The following is an 11,128-nucleotide window of genomic DNA, read 5'->3' as shown; positions in this document are numbered from 1 at the left end:
ATATTTCAGTCTGTAGTTATCTGAATATTTCAGTCTGTAGTTATCTGGATATTTTAGTCTGTAGTTATCTGGATATTTTAGTCTATAGTTATCTGGATATTTTATTTAGTCTGTAGTTATCTGGATATTTTAGTCTATAGTTATCTGGATATTTCAGTCTGTAGTCATCTGGATATTTTATTCTGTAGTTATCTGGATATTTTATTCTGTAGTTATCTGGATATTTTATTCTGTAGTTATCTGGATATTTTATTCTGTAGTTATCTAAGTCGCTCTGGATAAGAGCGTCTGCTAAATGACTTAAATGTAAATGTAAATGTTATCTGGATATTTTATTCTGTAGTTATCTGGATATTTTATTCTGTAGTTATCTGGATATTTTAGTCTGTAGTTATCTGGATATTTCAGTCTGTAGTTATCTGAATATTTCAGTCTGTAGTTATCTGGATATTTTAGTCTGTAGTTATCTGGATATTTTAGTCTATAGTTATCTGGATATTTTATTTAGTCTGTAGTTATCTGGATATTTTAGTCTATAGTTATCTGGATATTTCAGTCTGTAGTCATCTGGATATTTTATTCTGTAGTTATCTGGATATTTTATTCTGTAGTTATCTGGATATTTTATTCTGTAGTTATCTGGATATTTTATTCTGTAGTTATCTGGATATTTTAGTCTGTAGTTATCTGGATATTTTAGTCTATAGTTATCTGGATATTTCAGTCTGTAGTTATCTGGATATTTTATTTAGTCTGTAGTTATCTGGGTATTTTAGTCTGTAGTTATCTGCATATTTTAGTCTGTAGTTATCTGGATATTTTATTTAGTCTGTAGTTATCTGGATATTTTAGTCTATAATTATCTGGATATTTTATTTAGTCTGTAGTTATCTGGATATTTTAGTCTGTAGTTATCTGGATATTTTATTTAGTCTGTAGTTATCTGGGATATTTAGTCTGTAGTTATCTGGATATTTCTAGTCTGTAGTTATCTGATATTTTAGTCTGTAGTTATCTCGTATTTTAGTCTGCAGTTATCTGGGATATTTTAGGCTATAGTTATCAAGATATTTTCATTCTCACAGTGTTGTATGTAATAATCCTCCTCACCCAGGCTTTGTCTCATTGACTCCCAGCCATTTCAGTCCCAAAGAGATCTGGAGGCTCCAGGAGTCCTCTTCTGGTGGGAGTGAGTACTGCCTCTCCTGTTCACCACTACTACCGGCACAGATAACACATCTCAACTCATCTCTATCAAATCATCAGGGTTATGGCTTAACCCGGGAAGAGAAGAGAGAGAGAGGAAAATACATTCTGCTCAGTTATAGCAACAATATGCGCTCTTGGAACAGCATACATATGAATCTGAAACATATGTGAGATCCAAGTCATTTGAACTAAAAAACCTAAAGAGGGTGAATATGAACCATCCTTCCCTCTGTACGTAGCTTTATAAAACCTAAAGAGGGTGAATATGGAACCATCCTTCCCCTCTGTACGTAGCTTTATAAAAACCTAAAGAGGGTGAATATGAACCATCCTTCCTCTGTACGTAGCTTTATAAAACCTAAAGAGGGTGAATATGAACCATCCTTCCCTCTGTACGTAGCTTTATAAAACCTAAGAGGGTGAATATGAACCATCCTTCCCTCTGTACGTAGCTTTATAAAACCTAAGAGGGGGTGAATATGAACCATCCTTCCTCTGTACGTAGCTTTATAAAACCTCAACAGGGTGAATATGAACCATCCTTCCCTCTGTACGTAGCTTTATAAAACCTAAAGAGGGTGAATATGAACCATCCTTCCTCTGTACGTAGCTTTATAAAACCTAAGAGGGTGAATATGAACCATCCTTCCCCTCTGTACGTAGCTTTATAAAACCTAAGAGGGTGAATATGAACCATCCTTCCCTCTGTACGTAGCTTTATAAAACCTAAGAGGGTGAATATGAACCATCCTTCTCTCTGTACGTAGCTTTATAAAACCTAAGAGGGTGAATATGAACCATCCTTCCCTCTGTACGTAGCTTTATAAAACCTAAGAGGGTGAATATGAACCATCCTTCCCTCTGTACGTAGCTTTATAAAACCTAAAGAGGGTGAATATGAACCATCCTTCCCTCTGTACGTAGCTTTATAAAACCTAGAGAGGGTGAATATGAACCATCCTTCCCTCTGTACGTAGCTTTATAAAACCTAAAGAGGGTGAATATGAACCATCCTTCCCTCTGTACGTAGCTTTATAAAACCTAAGAGGGTGAATATGAACCATCCTTCCCTCTGTACGTAGCTTTATAAAAACCTAAGAGGGTGAAACTGAACCATTCTTCCCTCTGTACGTAGCTTTGTAATGCAGCCATAGCAACATCCTTCCCTCTGTACGTAGCTTTATAAAACCTCAACAGGGTGAATATGAACCATCCCTCCCTCTGTACGTAGCTTTATAAAACCTAAGATGGTGAATATGAACCATTCTTCCCTCTGTACGTAGCTTTATAAAACCTCAACAGGGTGAATATGAACCATCCCTCCCTCTGTACATAGCTTTATAAAACCTCAACAGGGTGAATATGAACCATCCCTCCCTCTGTACGTAGCTTTATAAAACCTAAAGAGGGTGAATATGAACCATCCTTCCCTCTGTACGTAGCTTTATAAAACCTCAACAGGGTGAATATGAACCATCCTTCCCTCTGTACGTAGCTTTATAAAACCTAAGAGGGTGAATATGAACCATCCTTCCCTCTGTACGTAGCTTTAAAAAACCTAAGAGGGTAAATATGAACCATAATTCCCTCTGTACGTAGCTTTATAAAACCTCAACAGGGTGAATATGAACCATCCTTCGCTCTGTACGTAGCTTTATAAAACCTAAAGAGGGTGAATATGGACCATCCTTCCCTCTGTACGTAGCTTTATAAAACCTAAGAGGGTGAATATGAACCATCCTTCCCTCTGTACGTAGCTTTATAAAACCTCAACAGGGTGAATATGAACCATCCTTCCCTCTGTACGTAGCTTTGTAATGCAGCCATAGCAGCATCCTTCCCTCTGTACGTAGCTTTATAAAACCTCAACAGGGTGAATATGAACCATCCTTCCCTCTGTACGTAGCTTTGTAATGCAGCCATAGCAGCATCCTTCCACGTAGCTTTATAAAACCTAAAGAGGGTGAATATGAACCATCCTTCCCTCTGTACGTAGCTTTATAAAACCTAAGAGGGTGAATATGAACCATCCTTCCCTCTGTACGTAGCTTTATAAAACCTCAACAGGGTGAATATGAACCATCCTTCCCTCTGTACGTAGCTTTATAAAACCTCAACACGGTGAATATGAACCATCCTTCCCTCTGTACGTAGCTTTGTAATGCAGCCATAGCAGCAGCTGAATGGAAATGGAGCAATTACTATGTTGAGGTCAGAAGGCAATGACTATCTGAGCCATAGAAGTAGAATATATTTAGAATATAATTATACTGACTTGAATAGGGATTCACATTCTAGTAATTATATTCTGGTTCTGTTTCTATGATCCATGTGCTGGGCCGACTATATAGCCTGTATTGGGGGAATTCCTCAGCCTTCTGTCCATGCCAAAGTAGAACTAAGATTATAGTACATTGACTTGAATCAGGGTTTTCCCATTCTAGTATTTCTATTGCTATGGTCTGTCCTCTAACTGTACTGCAGAGCCACTCACTATATTATAGTGATCTGTCGAGCTGAGGTCTTTTCCTCGTGGACCTGCTTAGCAAGTTAGCGAAGCTTAGCGAGCTAGCGCCCAATGCTAATGCTAACCTTCTCAGATGTTCGTTAATTATTGACGAAGGAGAAAAAAAGCTTAGTAGTTTCATACATTTTGACTTCATTTTCTTCTAGCTCTTTTGAACGGCATGGATTGTCCTCTTGTGTTCGATTTGCTTAGCTTTACAGCAAGACTGTTCATCTATGTTTGGAGTGTCCACAATGTTCCTACCTGAAGACTTGTAAAGCATGTTATTTTCCATCCCAGTTTCCATCTCCTTAGGGGGCTCCATATGTGGAAAGTACCAGAAAAAATTAACTGCTATTGGTGGATATGCCTGGACTGAAGGCAAGGCAACAATAGTTGAAGACTAGCTACCTGTCCAGGTGGTGTGTTAATGGGGTAATTCCACTGTGATACTCTTGGATAGAGTTCTACGGGGTAATTCCACTGTGAGACTCTTAGATAGAGTTCTACAGGGTAATTCCACTGTGAGACACTTAGATAGAGTTCTACAGGGTAATTCCACCGTGAGACTCTTAGATAGAGTTCTACAGGGTAATTCCACTGTGATACTCTTAGATAGAGTTCTACAGGGTAATTCCACTGTGATACTCTTAGATAGAGTTCTACAGGGTAATTCCACTGTGAGACTCTTAGATAGAGTTCTACAGGGTAATTCCACTGTGATACTCTTAGATAGAGTTATACAGGGTAATTCCACTGTGACACACTTAGAGTTCTACAGGGTAATTCCACTGTGAGACTCTTAGTGTTCTACAGGGTAATTCCACTGTGAGACTCTTAGATAGAGTTCTACAGGGTAATTCCACTGTGACACACTTAGAGTTCTACAGGGTAATTCCACTGTGAGACTCTTAGTGTTCTACAGGGTAATTCCACTGTGAGACTCTTAGATAGAGTTCTACAGGGTAATTCCACTGTGAGACTCTTAGATAGAGTTCTACAGGGTAATTCCACTGTGAGACACTTAGATAGAGTTCTACAGGGTAATTCCACCGTGAGACTCTTAGATAGAGTTCTACAGGGTAATTCCACTGTGATACTCTTAGATAGAGTTCTACAGGGTAATTCCACTGTGATACTCTTAGATAGACTTCTACAGGGTAATTCCACTGTGAGACTCTTAGATAGAGTTCTACAGGGTAATTCCACTGTGATACTCTTAGATAGAGTTATACAGGGTAATTCCACTGTGACACACTTAGAGTTCTACAGGGTAATTCCACTGTGAGACTCTTAGTGTTCTACAGGGTAATTCCACTGTGAGACTCTTAGATAGAGTTCTGGCAGGGTAATCTCCACTGTGACACACTTAGAGTTCTACAGGGTAATTCCACTGTGAGACTCTTAGTGTTCTACAGGGTAATTCCACTGTGAGACTCTTAGATAGAGTTCTACAGGGTAATTCCACTGTGAGACTCTTAGATAGAGTTCTACAGGGTAATTCCACTGTGATACTCTTAGATAGAGTTATACAGGGTAATTCCACTGTGACACACTTAGAATTCTACAGGGTAATTCCACTGTGAGACTCTTAGTGTTCTACAGGGTAATTCCACTGTGAGACTCTTAGATAGAGTTCTACAGGGTAATTCCACTGTGAGACTCTTAGAGTTCTACAGGGTAATTCCACTGTGAGACTCTTAGTGTTCTACAGGGTAATTCCACTGTGAGACTTTTCGAGTTCTACAGGGTAATTCCACTGTGAGACACTTAGATAGAGATCTACAGGGTAATTCCACTGTGAGACTCTTAGATAGAGTTCTACAGGGTGATTCCACTGTGAGACTCTTATATAGAGTTCTACAGGGTAATTCCACTGTGAGACACTTATATAGAGTTCTACAGGGTAATTCCACTGTGATACTCTTAGATAGAGTTCTACAGGGTAATTCCACTGTGATACTCTTAGATAGAGTTCTACAGGGTAATTCCACTGAGAGACTCTTAGATAGAGTTCTACAGGGTGATACTCTTAGATAGAGTTCTACAGGGTAATTCCACTGTGATACTCTTAGATAGAGTTATACAGGGTAATTCCACTGTGACACACTTAGAGTTCTACAGGGTAATTCCACTGTGAGACTCTTAGTGTTCTACAGGGTAATTCCACTGTGAGACTCTTAGATAGAGTTCTACAGGGTAATTCCACTGTGAGACTTTTCGAGTTCTACAGGGTAATTCCACTGTGAGACACTTAGATAGAGATCTACAGGGTAATTCCACTGTGAGACTCTTAGATAGAGTTCTACAGGGTGATTCCACTGTGAGACTCTTATATAGAGTTCTACAGGGTAATTCCACTGTGAGACTCTTAGATAGAGTTCTACAGGGTAATTCCACTGTGATACTCTTAGATAGAGTTATACAGGGTAATTCCACTGTGACACACTTAGAGTTCTACAGGGTAATTCCACTGTGAGACTCTTAGTGTTCTACAGGGTAATTCCACTGTGAGACTCTTAGATAGAGTTCTACAGGGTAATTCCACTGTGAGACTCTTAGATAGAGTTCTACAGGGTAATTCCACTGTGATACTCTTAGATAGAGTTATACAGGGTAATTCCACTGTGACACACTTAGAGTTCTACAGGGTAATTCCACTGTGAGACTCTTAGTGTTCTACAGGGTAATTCCACTGTGAGACTCTTAGATAGAGTTCTACAGGGTAATTCCACTGTGAGACTCTTAGTGTTCTACAGGGTAATTCCACTGTGAGACTTTTCGAGTTCTACAGGGTAATTCCACTGTGAGACACTTAGATAGAGATCTACAGGGTAATTCCACTGTGAGACTCTTAGATAGAGTTCTACAGGGTGATTCCACTGTGAGACTCTTATATAGAGTTCTACAGGGTAATTCCACTGTGAGACACTTATATAGAGTTCTACAGGGTAATTCCACTGTGAGACACTTATATAGAGTTCTACAGGGTAATTCCACTGTGATACTCTTAGATAGAGTTCTACAGGGTAATTCCACTGTGATACTCTTAGATAGAGTTCTACAGGGTAATTCCACTGAGAGACTCTTAGATAGAGTTCTACAGGGTAATTCCACTGTGATACTCTTAGATAGAGTTCTACAGGGTAATTCCACTGTGATACTCTTAGATAGAGTTATACAGGGTAATTCCACTGTGACACACTTAGAGTTCTACAGGGTAATTCCACTGTGAGACTCTTAGTGTTCTACAGGGTAATTCCACTGTGAGACTCTTAGATAGAGTTCTACAGGGTAATTCCACTGTGAGACTCTTAGATAGAGTTCTACAGGGTAATTCCACTGTGAGACTCTTAGTGTTCTACAGGGTAATTCCACTGTGAGACTTTTCGAGTTCTACAGGGTAATTCCACTGTGAGACACTTAGATAGAGATCTACAGGGTAATTCCACTGTGAGACTCTTAGATAGAGTTCTACAGGGTGATTCCACTGTGAGACTCTTATATAGAGTTCTACAGGGTAATTCCACTGTGAGACACTTATATAGAGTTCTACAGGGTAATTCCACTGTGATACTCTTAGATAGAGTTCTACAGGGTAATTCCACTGTGATACTCTTAGATAGAGTTCTACAGGGTAATTCCACTGAGAGACTCTTAGATAGAGTTCTACAGGGTAATTCCACTGTGATACTCTTAGATAGAGTTCTACAGGGTAATTCCACTGTGACACACTTCGAGTTCTACAGGGTAATTCCACTGTGAGACTCTTAGTGTTCTACAGGGTAATTCCACTGTGAGACTCTTAGATAGAGTTCTACAGGGTAATTCCACTGTGAGACACTTAGATAGAGTTATACAGGGTAATTCCACTGTGATACTCTTAGATAGAGTTCTACAGGGTAATTCCACTGTGATACTCATAGATAGAGTTCTACAGGGTAATTCCACTGTGACACACTTAGAGTTCTACAGGGTAATTCCACTGTGAGACTCTTAGTGTTCTACAGGGTAATTCCACTGTGAGACTCTTAGATAGAGTTCTACAGGGTAATTCCACTGTGAGACACTTAGATAGAGTTCTACAGGGTAATTCCACTGTGATACTCTTAGATAGAGTTCTACAGGGTAATTCCACTGTGATACTCTTAGATAGAGTTATACAGGGTAATTCCACTGTGACACACTTTAGGGTAATTCCACTGTGAGACTCTTAGTGTTCTACAGGGTAATTCCACTGTGAGACTCTTAGATAGAGTTCTACAGGGTAATTCCACTGTGACACACTTAGAGTTCTACAGGGTAATTCCACTGTGAGACTCTTAGTGTTCTACAGGGTAATTCCAGTGTGATACTCTTAGATAGAGTTCTACAGGGTAATTCCACTGTGATACTCTTAGATAGAGTTCTACAGGGTAATTCCACTGTGACACACTTAGAGTTCTAGAGGGTAATTCCACTGTGAGACTCTTAGTGTTCTACAGGGTAATTCCAGTGATACTCTTAGATAGAGTTCTACAGGGTAATTCCACTGTGATACTCTTAGATAGAGTTCTACAGGGTAATTCCACTGTGATACTCTTAGATATAGTTCTACAGGGTAATTCCACTGAGAGACTCTTAGATAGAGTTCTACAGGGTAATTCCACTGTGAGACCCTTAGATAGAGTTCTACAGGGTAATTCCACTGTGATACTCTTAGATAGAGTTCTACAGGGTAATTCCACTGTGATACTCTTAGATAGAGTTCTACAGGGTAATTCCACTGTGAGACTCTTAGATAGAGTTCTACAGGGTAATTCCACTGTGATACCCTTAGATAGAGTTATACAGGGTAATTCCACTGTGATACTCTTAGATAGAGTTCTACAGGGTAATTCCACTGAGAGACTCTTAGATAGAGTTCTACAGGGTAATTCCACTGTGATACTCTTAGATAGAGATCTACAGGGTAATTCCACTGTGACACACTTAGATAGAGTTCTACAGGGTAATTCCACTGAGAGACTCTTAGATAGAGTTATACAGGGTAATTCCACTGTGATACTCTTAGATAGAGTTATACAGGGTAATTCCACTGTGAGACTCTTAGATAGAGTTCTACAGGGTAATTCCACTGTGAGACTCTTAGATAGAGTTCTACAGAGTAATTCCACTGTGAGACTCTTAGATAGAGTTCTACAGGGTAATTCCACTGTGATACTCTAGATAGAGTTCTCTTCCAGCTACTCTTAGATAGTTCTACAGGGTAATTCCACTGTGAGACTCTTAGAGTTCTACAGGGTAATTCCACTGAGATACTCTTAGATAGAGTTATACAGGGTAATTCCCACTGTGATACTCTTAGATAGAGTTCTACAGGGTAATTCCACTGAGAGACTCTTAGATAGAGTTCTCGGTAAATTCCACTGTGATACTCTTAGATAGAGTTCTACAGGGTAATTCCACTGTGAGACTCTTAGTGTTCTGCAGGGTAATTCCACTGTGAGACTCTTAGATAGAGTTCTACAGGGTAATTCCACTGTGAGACTCTTAGATAGAGTTCTCTAATTCCACTGTGAGACTCTTAGTGTTCTACAGGGTAATTCCACTGTGAGACACTTAGATAGAGTTATACAGGGTAATTCCACTGTGATACTCTTAGATAGAGTTCTACAGGGTAATTCCACTGTGAGACTCTTAGATAGAGTTCTACAGGGTAATTCCATTGTGACACACTTAGAGTTCTACAGGGTAATTCCACTGTGAGACTCTTAGTGTTCTACAGGGTAATTCCAATGTGATACTCTTAGATAGAGTTCTACAGGGTAATTCCACTGTGATACTCTTAGATAGAGTTCTACAGGGTAATTCCACTGTGATACTCTTAGATAGAGTTCTACAGGGTAATTCCACTGAGAGACTCTTAGATAGAGTTCTACAGGGTAATTCCACTGTGAGACTCTTAGTGTTCTACAGGGTAATTCCACTGTGAGACACTTAGATAGAGTTATACAGGGTAATTCCACTGTGATACTCTTAGATAGAGTTCTACAGGGTAATTCCACTGTGAGACTCTTAGATAGAGTTCTACAGGGTAATTCCATTGTGACACACTTAGAGTTCTACAGGGTAATTCCACTGTGAGACTCTTAGTGTTCTACAGGGTAATTCCAGTGATACTCTTAGATAGAGTTCTACAGGGTAATTCCACTGTGATACTCTTAGATAGAGTTCTACAGGGTAATTCCACTGAGAGACTCTTAGATAGAGTTCTACAGGGTAATTCCACTGTGAGACCCTTAGATAGAGTTCTACAGGGTAATTCCACTGTGATACTCTTAGATAGAGTTCTACAGGGTAATTCCACTGTGATACTCTTAGATAGAGTTCTACAGGGTAATTCCACTGTGAGACTCTTAGGATAGAGTTCTACAGGGTAATTCCACTGTGATACCCCAGATAGAGTTATACAGGGTAATTCCACTGTGATACTTCTTAGATAGAGTTCTACAGGGTAATTCACTGAGAGACTCTTAGATAGAGTTCTACAGGGTAATTCCACTGTGATACTCTTAGATAGAGATCTACAGGGTAATTCCACTGTGACACACTTAGATAGAGTTCTGAGGTAATTCCACTGGAGAGACTCTTAGATAGAGTTATACAGGGTAATTCCACTGTGAGACTCTTAGATAGAGTTCTACAGGGTAATTCCACTGTGAGACTCTTAGATAGAGTTCTACAGAGTAATTCCACTGTGAGACTCTTAGATAGAGTCTTCACAGGGTAATTCCACTGTGATACTCTTAGATAGAGTTCTGAGGTAATTCCACTGTGCTACTCTTAGATAGAGTTCTACAGGGTAATTCCACTGTGAGACTCTTGAGTTCTGCAGGTAATTCCACTGAGATACTCTTAGATAGAGTTATACAGGGTAATTCCACTGTGATACTCTTAGATAGAGTCTTGGCCAGTAATTCCACTGAGAGACTCTAGATAGAGTTCTACGAGGTAATTCCACTGTGATACTCTTTAGATAGAGTTCTTTTGGTAATTCCACTGTGAGACTCTTAGTGTTCTACAGGGTAATTCCACTGTGAGACTCTTAGATAGAGTTCTACAGGGTAATTCCACTGTGAGACTCTTAGATAGAGTTCTACAGGGTAATTCCACTGAGAGACTCTTAGATAGAGTTCTACAGGGTAATTCCACTGTGAGACTCTTAGTGTTCTACAGGGTAATTCCACTGTGAGACACTTAGATAGAGTTATACAGGGTAATTCCACTGTGATACTCTTATAGAGTTCTACAGGGTAATTCCACTGTGAGACTCTGTGATAGAGTTCTACAGGGTAATTCCATTGTGACACACTTAGAGTTCTACAGGCACTCCACTGTGAGACTCTTAGTGTTCTACAGGGTAATTCCAAT

General features: G+C 39.4%; 1 protein-coding gene across 1 annotated transcript in view; it reads right to left on the bottom strand.

The window, feature by feature from the left end:
• LOC124036654 (keratin-associated protein 5-1-like) overlaps positions 1-11,128 on the bottom strand; it is a gene marked incomplete at both ends in the record, with an annotated part of 84,068 nt that overhangs the window by 33,724 nt on the left and 39,216 nt on the right. The window lies entirely within an intron of this gene.

Source organism: Oncorhynchus gorbuscha, linkage group LG05 (assembly GCF_021184085.1).
Source record: "Oncorhynchus gorbuscha isolate QuinsamMale2020 ecotype Even-year linkage group LG05, OgorEven_v1.0, whole genome shotgun sequence".
Taxonomy (NCBI): Eukaryota; Metazoa; Chordata; class Actinopteri; order Salmoniformes; family Salmonidae; genus Oncorhynchus; species Oncorhynchus gorbuscha.
This window is presented reverse-complemented; position numbering and strand designations above follow the sequence as displayed.